The 20,855-nt window shown below is 34.8% G+C and overlaps 1 protein-coding gene across 1 annotated transcript in view; it reads left to right on the forward strand.

The window, feature by feature from the left end:
* Window positions 1–4,651: 4,651 nt before the first annotated feature.
* Window positions 4,652–20,855, forward strand: part of MAGEE2 (MAGE family member E2) — a 52,045-nt gene continuing 35,841 nt past the window's right edge. The window contains exon 1 of the mRNA XM_070502626.1: window positions 4,652–4,776. The gene's annotated coding sequence lies outside the window, so the exon portion shown is untranslated. The remainder of the gene's footprint in view (window positions 4,777–20,855) is intronic.

A 20,855-nucleotide genomic window follows, 5' to 3' on the forward strand; every position in this document is an offset into this window, starting at 1 on the left:
AATTCCATTCCAAAGGCAGGAGAAGACCAATGTTCCAGCTCAAGTAAGCAGGCAGGAAGGGAAGAAATCCTCCTTTCTTCTGTTTTTCTTCTATTCAGTCTTTCAACAGATTGGATAATGCCCATGCACATTGAGGAGGGCAATGTGATCCACTCAATCTACCAATTCAAATGCTAATCTAAAACAGAAACACCCTCATGGACCACCTAGAAATAATGCACAACCAGACATTTGGGCATCCTTTATCCAGTCAAGTTGACACATCAAATTGACCATCACATGGCTCATATGGTAACTCCATGCTAAGCCTTTTGAGGAACTGCCAGACTGCTTTCCAAAGCAGCTGCACCATTTTACAATGCCTCCAGAAGTGTATGAGTATTACGATTTCTCCACATCCTTGCCAACACTTGTTGTTACCTGATTTTTTAAATTCTGGTCATTCTAATGGGTGTGAAGTGGTATTTCCATTGTGGTTTTTATTTGCATTTCTATAATTACTGAAGAAGATAAGCATCTTTTCATGTGCTTGTTGGCCCTTTGTACATGTTCTTTGGAAAAATATCTGTTTAAGTCCTTTGTTCATTTTTAAATTGAGTTATTTGTCCCTTTATTATTGAGTTGTAAGGGTTCTTTTTGAATTCTGGATACGTTTCTTATAAGATATATAATTTGCAAATGTATTCTGTGGGTTGTCTTTTCTTTCCCAGTGGTGTCCTTTGAAGCATAAACATTTTTTCTGTTGTTACTCATACTTTTGTTGTCATATCTAAGAATCCTTTGCCCCTATGTTTCCTTGTAAGAGTTTTATAGTTTTATCTCTTACATTTCAGTTTTTTCTCCATTTTGAGTTCATTTTTGTACTTATCGTGAGGTAAAGGACCAACTTCATTCTTGTGCATGTATCCATTCAGTTGTCTCAGCATGTTTGTTAAAAAGATTTTTTTTTCTTTTGGATGATTCTTGGCACCATTGTTGAAACTCAGTTTACCATTGTTATGGATGGTATTGTGTTTCCCCCTAAATTTATATGTTGAGTTCCTAACCCCCAGTACTCCATAATGTAAACATATTTATGGATAAGGTCTTTAAAGAGATAATTAAGTTAAAATGAGGCCACCAAGGTAGGCCGTAATCTCATTTGAGTGGTATCCTTATAAGAAGAGGAAATTTGGACCCAGACGGAGAAACAATCCTGTGAGGACCGAGGAAAAAATGGGCATCTATAAGCTAAGGAGAGAGGTCTCAGAAGAAACAACTTTGATGACACTTTGACCTTGGACTTCTAGCCTCCAGATCTGTGAGAAAATGAATTTCTGTTGTTTAAGCTATCCAGTCTGTGGTGCCCTAGCAAACTAATACAATCAAAAGATGTATGGGTTTATTTCTGGACTCTCAGTTCCATCCTATTGATTTCTATATCTATCCTTGTGCCAGTACCACACTATCTTGATAATGACTGCCTTGTAGTAAGTTTTGAAGTGAAGAAGTGTTTGTACTCCTACTTTGTTCTTTTTCAAGATCATTTTGGCTATTCTTGGTCCCTTGAAATTTCATATGAATTTTAGAATCAGCTTGTCAATTTCTATAAGATGTCAATTGGGATAATGATAGGGGTTTGTCAAATCTGTAGATTAATTTGAGTAGTACTGCCCTCTCAACAATATTAAGTCTTCTGATCCCTAAGCATGAGATGTTTCCCAGTTTAGTTATTTGATTTCTTTCAACAGTGTAGTTCTCAGAGAATGTTTCTTATTTCCGTTTTAAATTTATTCCTTAAAGATTTTATTTTTATGCTATTGTTAACAGATTTTTTCATTTTCAGATTGTTTATTACACATGAATAGAAGCACAGTTTTTATTTATTGATCTTGTACCCTGAAGCCTTGTTGAACTTTTTTTATTGGTTCTAATCATTTTATAACGGTTTCCCTAGGATTTGCTATATACAAGATCATGTCATTGAGAACAGAGATAGTTTTACTTCTCCCTTTCCAATGCAGATTATTTTTATTTATTTTTCTTGCCTAATTGCCCTGGCTACAGTATAATGTTAAATAGAAGTGGCCACAGTGGATATTATTATCTTGTTCTTGATCTTGGTGAAAAAGCATCCAATTTTTCACCATTAAGCATGACATTAGCTGTGGGTTTTTCATAGATTCCTTGTATTAAGTTGAGGAAGATCCCCTGTGCTCCTAGTTTGTTGAATGCTTTATGATGAAAAGGCATTGGATTCTGTCAAATAAATTTTTCTGCATCTACAGAGATGATAATTTGATGTTTGTTTTTTATTCTATTGATATGATGCATTACATTAATTTTCAGATGTTGAACCAACTTTGTATCCTTAGGATAAATCACACTTGGTCATTGTATATAATTATTTTTATCCTTTTACTTTCAATGTATTCCTGGATTTTGTTTAGTGGTATTTTTTAAGGAGTTTTGATCCATATTCAAAAGAGATACTCTGTAGTTTTCTTTCTCGTGATGTCTTTGTTTTGTTTTAGTATCAAGGTAATACTGGCCTCATAAAAAAGTGAAGAAGTATTCCCTTCTTGTATTTTTTGGAGAGTTTGTGAAGAATTGGTATTAATTCTTCTTTAAATGTTTGGTAGAATGTAGCTGTGAAGCCATCTGGGCCTGAGCTTTTCTTTGTGTTTAGATTTTTTATTACTAATTCAATCTCTTTGCTTGTTATAAGTCTACTCAGATTATGTACTTGTTTAGAGAACGTTTTGGTAGTTTGTGTTTTTCTAGGAATTTTACCATTTCATCTAAGTTATCTAATTTGTTGACATGCATATGTTCTAGTACTTTTTAATAAAACATTACATTTGTGTAAGGTTGGTATTAATGTCCCCTCATTCATTTCCGATTCTAGAAATTTTAGTCTTTTCTCTTTTTTCTGGGCTGTCTAGCTAAAGGTTGGTCAATTTTGTTGAGCTTCTAAAAGAAACAGATTTTGGTTTTCTTAATTTTTCTCTTTTGTTTTTCTCTTTTCTATTTCATTAACTTTTGCTCTAATTTTTTATTATTTCTTTCCTTTTCCTTGCTTTAAATTTACTTAGCTTTTCTTTTTCTAGTGTCCTAAGATGAAAAATTAATTTATTTATTTGAGATCTTTCTTCTTTCTTAATATAGGTACAGTCATGTGCTGCATAATGATGTTCCAGTCAATGATAGACTGCATATATGATGGTGGTCCCATAAGATTAGTGTCATATAGTCTAGGTGTGTAGTAGGCTATCCCATGTAGGTTTGTGTAAGTACATTCTATAATGTTTTCACAATGACGAAATCACCTAGTGATGCATTCCTCAGAGCATATCCCCATCATTAAGTGATACATAACTGTATTTACAGCTGTAACTTTCCCTGTAAGCACTGCTTTAGCTCCATCTCATAAGTTTTATGCTGTGTTTTCATTTTCATTCACCCAGGAGTATTTTCTAACTACTCTTGATTTATTCTTTGACTCATTGATTATTTAAGATTATATATTTTTTCAAATTTCCACATATTTGCGAGGTTGTTTTCTGCTATTGATTTTGGTTTTCATTCCATTTTGGTCAGAGCAATGCTTTGCATTTTTTCTAGCCTTTTAAATTTATTGAGGTTTGTTTTATGGCTTAGTATATGGTTTATGCTGGAGAATATTCTAGCACACTTGAGAATGTATATTCTGCTGTTGTGTAAAGTGTTCTATAGATGTCTGTTAGGTCAAAGTGGTTTATAGGACTGTTTATATCTTCTGTTTTCTTGTTGATCTTCTGAATATTCTATTAATTCTTGAAATACAGGTATTGAAGTCTTCAACTATTATTGTTGAATTTCTCTTTCTCCCTTCCTTCCTGTCAGTTTTTGCTTCATGTATTTTGGTGCTGTGTGATTAAATGCATACATGTTTTTAACTGTTATATCTTCCTGGTGGATTGACACTTTTATCATTATAAAATATCTCCTTTTATCTCTAGTATTTTTAAAAGTCTATTTTGCCTGATATCAATAATTTTGTTAGAAAGTGGACATTTTAGATAATATATTATAGGAACTCTAGGTACTGGTCCACCTCCTTACTCTGGTTTTTATTATTACTATTTGGTTGTTTATTTATTTAGTGACTTGGATTATTTTAGTGAAGTCTATTCACTCCCCTTCTCCAGTGGTTTTAAGCCTCTGATATTGCACCTTTGACAGGCACAACTTGTGGTATGCCCACAGTAATCATAGGACAACAGTGATTTTGGTGGAGCTTTGTTCCTCTCTTTCCCTGACCACACCCAGTTGTTGAACTCTGCTAATTGATGACTGATTGCTATATTGTTTTCCACAACACCCTGGAAGCATAAACTGCACTAAAAATTAATACAATCAAATTCCTTGAAGGCATACTTTCTGAAGACAGTGTTTGATATTTGTTTTGACTGCAGAAGAGCTCCTTCCAGGTGTCTTATTCTCTGGGTCTCTCCTGCAAACTAGCTAGCCTAAAATTTATCTTGTATCCTGAATCTCCTCCCAATTGCTTTTTGCCACAATTTCACTATTCTTGAGAGTGTTCTTAGGCTGAAACTTCTCTTTGCTCTGTTGCAGATAGAGTCATTTACTTTGGGAAGCCTCAGCAACAGGTAACTAGGGGCAGACGTAGAAGCACTGTGGTCCTGCTCCTCCCAGGAAGAAAACCCTCTGATTTGGAGCTGAGGGGAGATGGAGCCCTGTGTTCTTGGCTGCAGCAATATGGATTGGAGTCTCCACATCAGTGAGTTGGGAGAGGTAATGGAGGGATAAGTCTTGGTTCAAATACCACAAATTTATATTTCTTACTGAATTTTCATAGATTTTTCTTGAACAGATGCTTCTTCATTTGTTGTTTGCCTTTGGAACCCTTCCAGAGGCTTTAAATGTTTGTTGGGGACTTAAAAATAATTTTCACCAGTTTTACTGGGGTGCAGGCCACCAGACCTCTTTACAATGTCATACCGGATATCAATTGTCTAGGTCACATTTTTTATATTTTTCTTCAGTTTCTTACATATTATTGTTGATTTTCTAACTACTGCTTCTGTCAATTACTGAGAGGAGTGTTGAAGACTCTAAGTATGTTTGTGGATTACTCAAACTCTCCTTTCAGATCTGCAAGTTCTGGCCTCATATGTATTGAAGTACTGTCTTAGGTGACTAAATATTTTTAATTTTTATGTTTTCTCAGTGAATTGATTACTTTATGTATTATCTTTCCTTATTCCTTGTAATATTGCTTGTAGTGAAGTTTACATTGTCTGGTATTAACAAAGCAACTCCTTTTTTCCATCCTGATGTTGTTAACCTATCCATATATTTTAAATTAAAATGGGTTCCTTGAAGACAGTGTATAATTGGATCCTGATTTAATCTAATCTGAAAACATCTGTCTTTTAATTGGGGTATATTCACTTTCTATCCTTGCCATAACAAGCTACCACAAAAATAGCTACTTAAAACAAAACCAATTTTAATGGCATTTCTATAGGTCAGACATCCAGGTGGTCTCAAGTGGTTCTCTGCTTAGGATCTCACAAGGATGAAATAAATTCATCCTGAGCTGAGGTGGTGTCCCACATAGCACAACTAGAAGAACCTACAACTAGAATATACAACTATGTACTGGGGGGCTTTGCAGAGAATAAGAGAAAAGAAAAAAGATTAGCAACAGATGTTAGCCCAGGTGCCAATCTTAAAAAAAAATTCAAGTACACATGGAACATATGCTAAGAAAAACCATATTTTGAGCTATAAAACAAATAGCAATTAATTTTCAAAAGTCCCAATCATACAAGGTATGTTCTTGATAAAGATGGAATTAAATTAGAAATCAATGACAAAACCATATCTGTAAAATTCCCAAATATTTACAAAATAATAAAAACACTATTTAATGACCAATGGGTCAAAGAATAAATCAAAAGAGAAATTAGAAGTTATTTTGAACTGAAAGAAAATGAAAATAAAACATGCCCAAATTTGTGGGATGCCACTAAAGCAGTACTTAGAAGAAAATTTACAGCACTAAGCATCTATAGTAGAAAGAGGAAAGATCTGAATCAAATGACTTCATCTTCCATTTTATGAAACTAGAAAAGTAAGAGCCAATAAAATCCAAAATATACAGAAAAAAAATGAAATAAAGACCAGAGCAAAAAACAATGAAATAGAAACACAAAAATGATAGAAAAATAGCCATAAAACCAAAAGATGTTTCTTTGAGAAGATCAATAAAATTGATAAATCTCCAGGCAGACTGACTATAAAAAAATGAGAGGTGAAGAGAAATATCACCTCTACAGATATTAAATCAATAATAAGGGAATGTTATGATCAACTTTATGCCAATAAATTCAACAAATTAGAGGAAATTAACAATTTTCCTGAAAGACACACACTACCAAAATCATCCAAGAAATAGATAACTCAAGTGGCACCATATCTAATAAGAAAATTGAATGTACAGCTAAAAATCTTCCTACGAAGTAAATTACTAGCTCAGTTAGCATCACTGGTGAATTATACCAAACACTTAACAAAAAGAGATACCAAAATCCTCCAAAATTTTAAAAATTGAAGAGGAAAGAATACTTCCTAACTCATTCTCTGAGGCCCACATTGTCCTAATACTCAGAACCAGGCAACAACATTACTAGAAAGCTGAAATCAATATCTGTCATGAACATAAACACAAAAATTCTAAATAAAATTTTATTAAAATGAATCCAACCATATATTAAATGAATAACAAATACATCATGACTAAACAGGGTTGATTGCAAGAATGAAAGACAGGTTTAACATACAAAATTAATTAGTGTAATTAATCATTTACTCCACTTCAGCAGCCTAGGGTTTCACTGGTTTGGATCCTGGGCACAGACCTACCACCACTCATCAACTCATGCTGAGGTGGCGTCCCACATAGCAGAACTAGAAGGACCTACAACTAGAATATACAACTATGTATTCGGGGTTTTGGGGAGAAGGAAAAAAAGAGGAAGATTGGCAACAAATGTTAGCTCAAGGCCAATCTTTAAGAAAAGAAAACTCTCAACAAACTAGGAATACAAAGTAATTTTCTCAATTTGATAAAGGACATCTACAAACACCTACAACTAACACCATACTTAATGGTGAGAGGCTGAATGTTTTCACACTGAAATCATAAACTAGGCAAGGATGCCCTCTCCCACCATTTCTATTTAATATCATACAGGTGGTGCTAATTCATGCAATAGAAAGAAATAAAACACATCCAGAATAGAAAGGAAGAAATAAAACTCTTTTTAATTTCAAATGTCATGATTGTCTATGTAGAAAATCCTACAGAATCTGCAAAAAATCAAGAAGAACTAATAAACAAATTTAACAAGTTTTAAGGATAGTAAATCAATATAGAAACTCAACTGAATTTCAGTATACCAGCAAGGAGCAACTGAACATACTAACCTTAACAGTAGTATTAGAAATATAAAATATTTAGGGGATAAATTTGACAAAAGATGTAATTCTGTACAGTGATTTGTAAGACACAGAAATTTGTTGAGAGAAGTTAAAGAAGACCAAAAATTAATGGAGAGATATATAAAGTTCCTGGGTCAGAAGATTCAATATTGTTAAGATGTCAATTCTCCCAAAATTGATCTGTACATTCAATTTGCTTCCAATTACATCCCAGCAGTCTTTTTGCAGAAAATGACAAGTAGATTCAATAATTCATATGTAAAAGCAGAAGATCTAGAATAGCCAAGCAGGTTTGAACTAGGAGAACAAAGTTGGAGAAATAAAACTACCTGATTTCAAGGCTTATACTGTTATAGTAATAAAGACCTCATGGTATTAACATGAAGATAGACAAATAGACCATTGGAGCATAAATAGACCCACATATATATGGATAACTGATTTTTGACAAATGTACAAACACAATTCAGTGAATACAGGATCATGTTTCAAAAAATGGTGCTGGAAAAATTGAATATCCATATATAAGAAAAATAAATTTCAATCCATACCTCATAAAATATATAAAAATTAATTAAAAATGGATTACAGACCTAAACCTCAAAACTAAAATCACAAAATATCTAAAAGAAGAAAGAAAATCTTTTTTCAATTTGGATTAGGAAAATATTTTTTATATAGACAACAAAACGCATGATTCATAAAAGAAAAAAGTGAGGAATTGGACAACTGATTTTTGAATTGTATTGTGAAGACAATGAAAAGACAAGGCACACTGTGAGAAAATATTTGCAACCCAAGAAAAAAACTGGAAAAATATTTCAAGAGATTAAGCAAAAAAAGGTGTATGGATTGTAAATGAAAGCAAGATGCTTAGCATCATTGGTTATTAGGGAAACGCAAATTAAAACTAGAAGTCAGAGACTTCTGACTCACTTTACAAAGATTTTAAGACAACTGTTTCCTAATTGAAATATATTTGATATATAACATTGCATAAATTTAAGGTGTACAACATGTTAATATAATACATTTATATATTATAATATGATTGCCTTTGTAGTAGTAATTAGCACTTCTATTATGTAACATAATTATCATTTTTTTAGTGGTTGGAATAATTAAGTTCTAGTCTTGTAACAAGTTTGATGACTATAATACAATATTGAAGACAACTGTCTTAAATAGGGTCAGTGACCTAGAGGAGAATACAAACAGACAATGAAAGGAAATCAGAAAAGTGATATAAGAACAAAATGAGAATATCACTAAAGAGATAGAAATTATAAAAAGTAACAAATTCTGGAGCTGCAAAGTACAAGAGCTGAATTAAAAAATTCACTAGAAAGTTCAGCTGTAGATTTGAACAGGTAGAAGAAAGAATAAGTAAGCTTGAAGACAGGTCAATTAAAATTGTCAAATCTGAGGAGCAAAAGAAAAATGAATTAAGAAAAGGGAATAGATCCTAAAGGATTTATGGGAGACAATCAAGTGGATCAATATATGCTTATGGGTGTCTCAGAAGGAGATGAGAGAGAGAAAAGAGTAGATAGATTATTTGAAGAAATGATGGCAGAAAACTTCCAAAATTTGAGGAAAGACATGAATCTACAAATATAAGAAGCTTGCTGAACTCCAAGGGGTATAAATCCAAAAAAGCCAACACTGAGACACCATATAATCAAATTGTCAAAAAACAAAAACAAAGAGCAAGAAGAGAAAGGTTACTCCTCACATACAAGGGAGACTCAATAAGATTATGAGCAGATTTTTCAGCAGAAAACAGGAAGGCCAGAAGACAGTAGGATGATGCATTTAATGTGCTTAAAGAAAAAAACCTGTCAATCAAGAATACCGTATCTGGCATAGCTGTCCTTCAAAAATGAAAGAAATTAAGACATCCTAAGAGAAACAAAAGCTAAGGGAGTTCATTACCACTAGACCTGCCCTACAAGAAATGATAAAGGGAGTTCTTCAAGTTGACATAAAAGGACATTAGACAATAATTCAAAGTCATATGAAAATATAAAATTCTCCAGTAAAGGTAAATATATGTACAAATATAAAAGCCTGTATTACTGTAATTTTGGTTTATAACTCCACTTTTAACTATTTTATAGTATTTGAAAGACAAAAGTATAAAAACTGTACATCTATATTTATGGGTCCACAATAAATGAAGATGTAATTTGTGACATCAATAACATAAAATGGGGGAGAGTGAGCAGTATTGTAAAGAAATACATTTTTGCATGCAGTTGAAACTAAGTTGGGATCAGTTTAAAATAGATTACTATAACTTTAGGCTGTTTTATGTAATCTCCCTGTCAACCACAAAGAAAATATCCATAGAAAATACCCAAAAAGAAATGAAAGGGAATCAAAATGTGTCATTACAAAAAATCAACTAAACACAAAGGGAATAAAGGAGAAAGTGAAAAACAAAAATGGAGTAAGACATAAAGAAAACAACTAACAAATGGCAATTGTAAGTCCTTCCCTACCACTAATTACATTAAATGTAAACAGATTAAACTCCTCAATCAAAAGACTTCAATTGTAGGACTTCCAGTTTCCAGTTCTGTATATAAGAAGCTTGGAAGTTGCCACTCTGTCCTAATAACAAGTAAGAAGCTGAAGTTTCCTTGGGTGCATAAAAGAGGGGAGGGCACAGGGAAAGCCACTGCCCCCGAGATTGGAAAGACAAACAGGAAGATGCAGGGAGTCACAGGTTACCAGAGCAAAGACTCATGAGCAGAAACTGCCATGGGAGCCAGTGCTGAGGTGTGAAAATCCAAACTGTAATTGGTGAATTACTTGTGGCTCAATGTGAACAAGTGTGAAAGTTAGAATTTCCAGGAGGACCTCCCATAATATTGTGAGATTTATCTCCAGGAGCTCATAGAGGTACCTACAGAAAATATGAGAGAAAAATCCCCTTGCGATTCCAGCGGGGGAGAGGAAAAGGAACCATTTTGAAATACATGGAACACTCTGCTCTTTTTAACAAGGCATGCCCTCAGGGGAAAATAGTTAACCAGAGCCTAAACTGCTGGGGTATTATCAGAACCTAACTGACCTGGGGAAGAGAAATACTCAACTCCAGATGGCTCCAGTCTTCCTTGTGGGAGAAGGGAGAAAAACGGCTCTGGTTCACGCTAGCCAACCTGTCCCACCTAAGTGGGGAGAAAAAAACTGAGAAACACTTGTAAAGTTCACACTCCAGAGCATCAGCTCACTAAAGACTGAGACAAAATCCTAAGACTATAGGATGCTTCCCTTCCCCATATAACTCACCATCTCATTACTAAAGGCCTATATTTGCAGTTCCTTCTGTGATACATCATGTACAGCTATCAAGAAAAATTACAAGGCCTACTTGTAAAAAACACAATTGGAAGAGACAGTAAGCATCAGAACTAGACATGGAAGGGATGTTGGAATTATCAGACTGGGAATTTAAAACACCTATGTTTAATATGCTAATGGCCCTGATGGATAAAGTAGACAGCAAGCAAGAACAGATGGGCAATGTAAGTAGAGAGATGGAAATTCTGTGACAGAACCAAGAAGAAATGCTAGAGATAAAAAACACTATAACAGAAATGAGGAATGCCTTTGATGGGCTTATTACTAGATTAGATATGGCTGAGGGAAGAATATCTGAGCTAGAGACTATAGCAATAGAATCCTCAAAAACTAAAAAGCAAAGAGAACAAAGATGGAAAAAAAGAAGAGAATATCCAAGGACTGTGAGACAACTACAAAAGGTGTAACCTTAGTGTAAATGGAATCCCAGAAGGAGAAGAAAGAAAAGAATAGAAGAAATATTTAAAATGATAATGACTGAGAATTTCCACAAATTAATGTCAGACACAAAACCACAAATCCAGGAAGCTCAGAGAACATCAAGCGGGATAAATGCCCCAAAAACTACATCTCAGCCTTTAATTTTGAAATTACATAAAATAAAAAAATAGGACAAATCCTGAAGGAATCCAGAGGGAAAAAACCTTACATATGAAGGAAAAAAGATAAAGATAATCTCTCTCTTTTTCTCTGCCTGGCTAAAGGTTTATCAATTTTATTGATCTATTTGAAGAACCAGCTTTTCTTGTTGATTTACTCTGTTGTTTTCTTGTTGTTCATTTTGTTGATTTCTGTTCCAATTTGTATTTCCATTACTCTGCTTGCTTTAGGTTTTCTTTTCTTTAGTTTCCTAAGACAGAAACTTAGGCTATTGATTTTAGATATTTAAACATGAATTTAATACTATGCATTTTCCTCTAAGCAGGGCCTTAGGTGCATATCACAAATCTTGATATATTGTATTTTAATTTTAATTTAGTTAAAATATTATTTAATTTCCTTGAAGACTCCCTCTTTCATACGTGTTTTGTTTAATTTCCAAATATGTGGAGGTTTTCCAGATGTCTTTCTGTTATTGATCCTAGTCTAATTATGTTATTGCCAGAGAGCATACTTCATATGACTTCTATTCTTTGAAATGTGTTAAGATTTGTTTTATAGCCCAGGATATGGTCTATTTTGATGAATGGTTTTATGTGTACTGGAGAAGAATGCATATTCTGCTCTTGTTGGGAAGGTGTTCTATAAAGTTCAGTTAGACCACATTGGTTGACTTTTTAGGGTATTTTCACTCAGTATAGAATACTAGGTCGATAGTTATTTTCCTTCAACACTTAAAAGACATATCTTGCTTGTACGGTTTCTGAAGAGAAGTCTGCTCTAATTCTTATCCTTCATGCTCTGTAGGCAAAGTGCCCCTACCCTGGGCTGACTAAAATATTTTGTCCTTGCTGTTAGTTTTTAGCAGTATAATTATGACATGTGTAGGTGTGTATGTGTGTTTTTATTTTGTTTTGTTTTGTATTTAACATGCATGATGTTATCTGAAATTCTTGAGTCTGTAGTTTTTGTTAGTAATTTTGGAAATTTCTCAGCCATTATTTCTTCAAATATTTATTCGGTTCTCTCTCTTCTACTTATAGGATTCCAATGATATGTGTATATTAATTATACCATTTGATATTGTCCCATAGTGCTTGCATATTCTTTACTATTTTCCTACTCTTTTTCCACTTATTATTTCAGGTTGGGTAATTTCTATTGACTCATCTTCAAGGTTAGTGATTATTTCCTCAACTGTAGTGGGTCTACTGATGAGCACATCAAAGACAATCTAATTTCTGTTTTTGTGGTTTTTATTTATAGCATCTCCATTTTGTTCTTTCTTATACTTTCTGTCTTTCTGATGAAAGTAATGATGTAATATTGCCATTTTCTGCTTTTTCCATTAGACATTTTAACACAGGCTTTCAAAGGTTTTCCAACCTCAGCATAATAAACATTTTAAGCCAGATAATTATGTTGTAAGGTGCTGTTCTGAGCATTTTAGGATGTTTAACATCATCCCTGGCCTCCTCCCACTAGATGCCAGTAACACATCTTATGACAGTGATAAATACCTTCAGATATTGACAAATGTTCCCTGTGGGAAAAATTGCCCCCCTTTTAGAACCAGCGATTAAACATGTTAATCATAGCTGTTTTAAATTCCCTTTTTGATAGTTCCAATAGCCATGCCATATCTGAGACTGCTTCAGATGATTTCTTTTTCTCTTCAAACTGTGTTTTTTCACATTTTTTATTATCCCACATAGATTTTTTTGTTGAAAGATAAACATATATAGTAGATACTGAGACAATTTTTTTTATACCTCAAGATTAACAAGCTTTTCCTTCTGCTGGGCCTTTAGTGTGGATGTTTGTGTTCATATAGTCAGGAGTTACACAAGGCTTGAAATTTGCTTAGTTGCTATGGTTGCTATGGTTACCAGAGTTGGAATTTGTTGCTATGGTTATCAGAGTTGAATTTTGTTGTTGCTATGGTCACCAGAGATTTCAAAATCCTCTAGTGACACCCTGTTTTTATCTCTCCTCTTGGCTTGGATCTTTCATTTGTTTTGCACCCCATAGTCTGTCCCTTGCCATTCTTCCAGATGTACTTCATTACAACATTTACTCGAGGTTTGTTAGCCTGGTGAAGGGGAGATGGGTGAAGGGGGCATTCTCTGATGTTCTTTTTTTTTTTTTTTTTGAGGAATATTAGCCCTGAGCTAACTGCTGCCAATCTTCCTCTTTTTGCCGAGTAAGACTGGCCCTGAGCTAACATCCATGCCCATCTTCCTCTACTTTATATATGGGATGCGCACCGTAGCATGGCTTCTTGCCAAGCAGTGCCATGTCTGCACCTGGGATCCGAACCAGCGAACCCCAGGCCACTGAGAAGTGGAACATGCAAACTTAACCACTGTGACACCGGGCTGGCCCCTCTGATGTTCTTTTTAAGCCTCAGTTTTAGGCAAGTATTCTGAACCTGGGTTCTGAGGTATGTTCTTCAAAGTATTCTTACCCCTCCTCCAAATGTAGAAGCTTCTAGGGAGAAGAAATGGGTGCCATTTTGGTAGTGATCTCCATTCCCCTCACTGAACTGCAATGGCTTTCCACTAATGTGCTAAACTGAAGATGGGGTCTTTTGTTCTGTAGTGCAGATAGAAGGGGGAAGGATGTCGGTCTAGGTTGATTTGGGCAGTGCTTGTTGTTTTCCTCCAGCCAGAAACATCAGGGAACTTTCTTAGAATTCTCTTCAGTCTTGCCTGTGGGGTTTCTGGGGGGAAAAATCCTGCAAAGGGGTGAGAACTCACTTATGCCTAAGGCCACCAAGGGCTTCATGCTCTCATGCTAGTCCATAATTGGCCTTTAGCAGTTGGCTAAATATTTCTAGTTTAATATTTCTACAGCTTATATGGCACTCAGTGACATCTATTCTCAGTAGACAATGATCCAGTCCTGTCTTTCTCTGAAAGCAATTGTACCCAGATTTCAGGTCGATCACCCGCACTTTGACTTTAGTTCTCTGACAGCTTCAAGAAAAGTTGTTAATTCACTTTTTGTCCAGCATTTTTCTTGTTGTAAAGATCAAAGTGATGCTCTTTCCGCATCTCTATATCTTCCAGCTGAAATCAGAACCTACTGTTATAAACTTTTAAGGATATTTAAATAATAAAAATAACCTTATATGTTTTCCCACACGTTTATCATTTTTGGAGACATTCATTCCTTCGTGTATATCTATATTTCTAACTGGTATCATTTTCCTTCTGTATAAAAGGCTTTATTTAACATTTTTTGTGGTGTGGATCTGCTGCTGATGTAAGTCTGAAAAAGTCTTCTTTTTAGCTTCATTTTTTTGAAATATTTTTTTTCTTGGTATAGAATTCTAGGCTGACAGTTTTTTCTTTGAGTACCTGTATAATCAGAGTAATCCAGAGAAAAATAACCAACACAATACAATAAGAGAGAGAAAGAAAGACAGAGATTTATTGTTAAAAATTGGGGGATCAGAGGGAGAGAAGGAAGATGGCAGCATAGGAGGATCCTGAGCCTGCCTCCTCCCATGGACACAACAAACTTACACCTATCTGTGGAACAGTTTCTTCTAAAAGAGATCTGGAAACTGAAGAGAACCTCCACAAAATGCGAAAACAAAGAAATGGGAGTAAGAGCCAGAGACTCAGTGATGCAGAAGAAAAATCCACACTCTAGACATGGCATTTCATGGTCAGGAACAATTTCAAAGGTACAGAGAATTTCCTGGAGGAGCAGGGGATTTGAGCTCTACATTAGGCACCCCAGCCCTTGGGTCCAGTAGAAGAGTGATGAGACTCCAAAGTCACTGGCTTTGAAAATCAATGTGGAACATGCCAAGGAAAACTATAGAACTTCAGGGAAAAGAAAACCTGTCCTTAAAAGGGCCCATGCCTAGACTCACTTGACCCAGAAACCAACACAAAAACACAAGTGTGTAGTCCATTCATAAAAGAGACTCACTGAACTTGGAGCCCATCCCAGAATCAGGAGGTGGCTTTCACCCTCCCCCCAGGGAATAAGACACTGGTGGCAGCCATTTTTGTGACCTAGGTCAGCCATGCTGACACAGACTCTGGCAGGTGTCATTTGGAATCCCTTCTCCAGACTGGTAGTGCATGGGGCCTGCCCCACCCATTAGAGAGAATGTGGCAATACAGCACAGCCAGGCAGTGTAAGTAGCCTACCCAGGGACCTGCCCTTCCCACCAACATGCCTGAAATAGTTGTGTGCTGCCACTATCGGGGCCTGTCCAAACCATTAGTGCACCCAAGGAACTTGTGCACTGTCTGGCTGCATAGCCTGCCTATGCCTGAGGTTTGCCCTACTGAAGAGTGTACTGGCAACAGTTGTATTGCTGGGCCACAAACCCAGCTGCACTGGGGAACAGACAAGCCTACCCACATGCCTGCAGCAATAGCAGCCCTGCCACAACAGAAAGGCACATGCAGCCCACACAGGAGACACCCTTGGAGCATTTGGCAACAGTGACAAGAGGGGAGCATGCTGCTGAGCCCCATAAGATATCTCCTACATAAGACCACATTTCTAAGATTGAGAAACATAGCTGAACCTAATATATAGAAACAAGCACAGAGAGATAGGCAATATGAAGATACAAAGGAATATGTTCCAAATAAAAGAACAGAACAAATCCTCAGAAAAACAACTAAACAAAACAGAGATAAACAATCTACCTGAGAAAGAATACAAACTAAGGGTCATAAGGATGCTCACTGATCTTGAGAGAAGAACAGATGAACACAGTAAGAATGTCAACAAAGAATTAGAAAATGTAAAAAAGAACCAATCAGAGCTGAAGAATACAATAATTGAAATGAAAAATTCACTAGAGAGAATCAGCAGCAGAGTAAATGACATGGAAGAATGGATCAGTGATCTGGAGGAGAGAGTAGAGGAAATCACCAAAGCTGAAGAGAAAAAAGAAAAAAAGAATTAAAAATAATGAGGACAGTTTAAGGGACTTCTAGAGAACATCAAGCATACTAACATTCACATTATAAGTGTTACAGAAGGAGAAGAGAAAGACAAAGGGGCAGATAACTGATTTGAATAAATAGTAGCTGAAAACTTCCCTAACTTAAAGAAGGAAACAGACATCCAGGTACAAGAAGCACAGAGAGCACCAACAAGATAAATCCACAGAGGCTCACACCAAGATACATTATAATTAAAATGTCAAGAATTAAAGAGAGAATTCTAAAAGCTGTAAGTTATGCACAAGGGAAACTCCATAAGGCTATCAGTTGACTCTTCAGTAGAAACTTTACAGGCAATAAGGGAGTGGCACAATACACTCAACATGCTGAAAGGAAAAAAACCTACAACCAAGAATACTCTACCCAGCAAGGTTATCATTCAGAATGGAAGGAGAGATAAAGAGCTTTCCAGACAAGCAAAAACTAAAGGTATTCATCACCACCAAACTGGCCTTACAAGAAATATCAAAGGGACTTCCTCAAGTGGAAAAGAAAAGGCCACAAATAGAAATAAGAAAATTACCAAAGAAAAAATATCACTGGCAAAAGCAAATATATAGTAAAGGTAATGAATCAACCACCTATAAAGCTACTATGAAGGTTGAAAGACAAAAGTACTAATACCATCTATATCTACAACAAGAGGGTAAGGGACACACAAAATCAAAAGAGGTAAAAATATGATGTCAAAAACATAAAACCTGGGGGAAGAGTAAAAATGTAGAGCTTTTAGTATGAGGTCAAACTTAAGAGACCATCAGCCCAATATAGATTGCTATATATGTAGGTTATTATATACAAAACAAAACAAAAACCTACATTTAATACACAAAAAAATAAAGAGAAAGGAACCCAAATATAACACTAAAGAAAGTCATCAAATCACAAGGAACGAGAGGAAGAGAAGAAGAAAGGCTTGAAGAAGAACTACAAAACCACCCAGAAAAAGGTAACAAAATGGCAATAATTACATAACTGTCAATAATTATTTTAAATGTAAATGTGCTAAATCCTCCAATGAAAAGACATAGTGTGGCTGAATGGATATAAAACAAGACCTATATATACGGTGCATAAAAGAGATGCACTTCAGATCTAAAGACACACACTGAAAGTGAGGGGATAGAAAAAGATATTCCATGCAAATGGAAATGAAAAGAAAGCTGTGTTGGTAATAGTTATATCAGACAAAATAGACTTTAAAACAAAAACTATAGCAAGAGACAAATAAGGGCATTACATAATGATAAAGGGAACAATCCAACAAGAGGATATAACAGTTGTACATATCTATGAGTCCAACATAGGAGCATCTAAATACATAAAGCAAATATCAGACATAAAAGGAGAAATTGACAGTAACGCAATAATAGTAAGGGACCTAACACCCCACTTACATCAAAGGACAGATCATTAATATAGAAAATCAAAAAGGACACATTGGCCTTAAATGGCACATTAGACCAGACAGACTTAATACATATACACAGAACATTCCACATAAAAACTGCAGCATATACATTCTTTTTGAAGGCCCATGGGACAATCTCCTGGAGAGATCACCTATTAGACCACAAAACAAGTCTCAATAAATTTAAGAAGATTGAAATAATATCAAGAAACTTTTCTGACCACAACACTATGAAACTGGAAATCAATTACAAGGATAAAGGTGGAAAAGACAAAAATATGTGAAAATTAAACAAAATACTACTGAAAAACTACCAGGTCAACTAAGAATCAAAGGAGAAATAAAAAATACCCAGAGAGAAATAAAAATGAGAATACAACATACCAAAATCTACGGGATGAAGCAAAAGTGGTACTGAGGGAAGTTTATGGCAATACAGGCATACCTAAAAAAACAAGAAAAATCTCAAATAAAAAATCTAATATTTCACCTAAAGGAACTAGAAAAAAGAACAAATGAAGCTCAAAATCAGTTTGAGGAAGGAAATATTAAAAATCAGATCAGAAATAAGTGAAATAAACACAAATACACAATAGAAAAGATCAATGAATCTAAGAGCTGGTTCTTTGAAAAGATAAACCAAATAGAGAAACCTTTAGCTAGACTCACTAAGAAGAAAGAGAGAAGGCTTGAATAAATAAAATCAGAAATGAAAGAGGAGAAATTACAATGGTCACCAGAGAAATACAAAGGATTATAAGAGAATATTATGAAAAGCTATACACCAGCAAATTGGATAACCTAGAAGAAATGGATAAATTCTTATAATTATACAACCTTCCAAAACCAAATAAAAAATAAATAGAGACCGTGAACAGACCAATCACAAGTAAAGAGATTGAAACAGTAATCAAAACCTCCTAATAAAACAAAAGTCCAGGACCAGTTGGTTTCTCCAGTGAATTCTACCAAACATTCAAATAAGATAAAATTCTTATCCTTCTCAAACTTTTCCAAAATATTTAAGAGCAGGGGACACTTTCTAACTCAGTTTACAAGGCCAATATTACCCTGATAGCAAAAACAGAGAAGTACAACACAGAAAAAGAAAATCACAGGCCAATATCCTTGACAAACATGGATGCAAAAATTCTCAACAAAATTATCTAATTGAATACAACAGTACATTAAAAAGATCATACAGCACAATCAAGTGGAATCTACCCAAGGGATACAAGAATAGTTTAATATACACAAATCAATCAATGTGATACACCACACTAAGAAAATGAAGAATAAAAATCACATGATCATCTCAATAGATGCAGAGAAAACATTTGACAAGATTCAACATCCATTTATGATTAAAACTCTCAATAAAATGGCCATAGAAGGAAAGAACCTCAACATAATAAAGGCCATATATTACAAACCCACAGCTAACATCATACTTACCAGTCAAAAACTGAGACCTATACCTCTAAGAACAGGAACAAGATGAGGATGCCCACCCTCACCACTATTATGCAACGTAGTATTGGAAGTTCTATCTAGAGCAATTAGGCAAGAAAAAGAAATAAAAGAGATCCAAATTGGAAAGGAAGAAGTAAAACTGTCAGTATTTGCAGATGACATGATTTCATATATAGAAAATCCTTAAGAATCCATCAAAAAACTATTCGAAATAATAAATGAACAGTATAAAGTTGCAGGATACAAAATCACCATAAAAACATCAGCTGCATTTGTATACCCTAACAACAAAATAACGGAAAGAGAAATCAAGAATACAATCCCATTAATAGTCACAACAAAAATAATAAAATATCTAGGAGCAAATTTAACCAAGGAGGTGAAAGACCTGTACTTAAAACTATAAAACATTATTGAAAGAAATTGAAGACACAAAGAAATGGAAAGATATTCCAGGCTTATGGGTTGGAAGAATTAACGTAGTTAAAATGTCCATACTACCTAAAGCAATATACAAGTACAATCCAATCCTTATCAAAGTCCCAATAACATTTTTCACAGAAACAGAACAGAGAATCCTAAAATTTATATGGGACAACAAAAGACCCCAAATAGCCAAAGTAATCCTGAGAAAAAGAACAAAGCTGTAGGCATCACACTTTTTGAGTCGTACATGATTTCAAAGTATACTGCAAAGCTGTAGTAATCAAAACAGCATACTACTGGCAGAAAAACAGAGACACAGATCAGTGGAACAGAATTGAAAGCCCAGATATAAAACCACACATCTATGGACAGCTAATCTTCCACAAAGGAGCCAAGAACATACAATGGAGAAAGGGAAGTCTCTTCAATAAATAGTGTTGGGAAAACTGGACAGCCACGTGAAAAAGAATGAAAGTAGACCACTATCTTACACCATACACAAAAATTAGCTCAAAATGGATTAAAGACTTGAATGTAAGATCTTAAACCATAAAACTTCTAGAAGAAAACATAGGCACTACCCTCTTTAACATTTCTTTTAGGAGTATCTTTTTTGATATGTCTCCTCAGGCAAGGGAAACAAAAGAAAAAATAAACAAATAGGAGTACATCAAACTGAAAACCTTCTGCACAGCAAAGGAAACCATCAACAAAATGCAGACAACCTACCAATTGAGAGAAGATATTTGCAAATCATACATCTGATAAGAGGTATCCAAAATATATAAATAACTCAGACAAGTAAACAACAAGAAAAGAACAGGCTGATTAAAAGATGAGCAGAAAATCTGAACAGATATTTCTCCAAAGATTACATACAGATGGCCAACAGGCATGTGAAAAGATGTTCAATATCCCTAATTATTAGGGAAATGCAAATAAAAACTACAAGGAGATATCACTTCACAACTATCAGAATGACTATTATTAACAAGACAATAAATAACCAGTGTTGGCTAGGATGTGGAGAAAAGGGAACCTTTGTACCCTGCTGCTGGGTATGTAAACTTGTACAGACACTATTGAAAACAGTTTGGAGATAC

The sequence above is a fragment of the Equus asinus genome, chromosome X (genome assembly GCF_041296235.1).
Source record: "Equus asinus isolate D_3611 breed Donkey chromosome X, EquAss-T2T_v2, whole genome shotgun sequence".
In the NCBI taxonomy this organism is placed as follows: domain Eukaryota; kingdom Metazoa; phylum Chordata; class Mammalia; order Perissodactyla; family Equidae; genus Equus; species Equus asinus.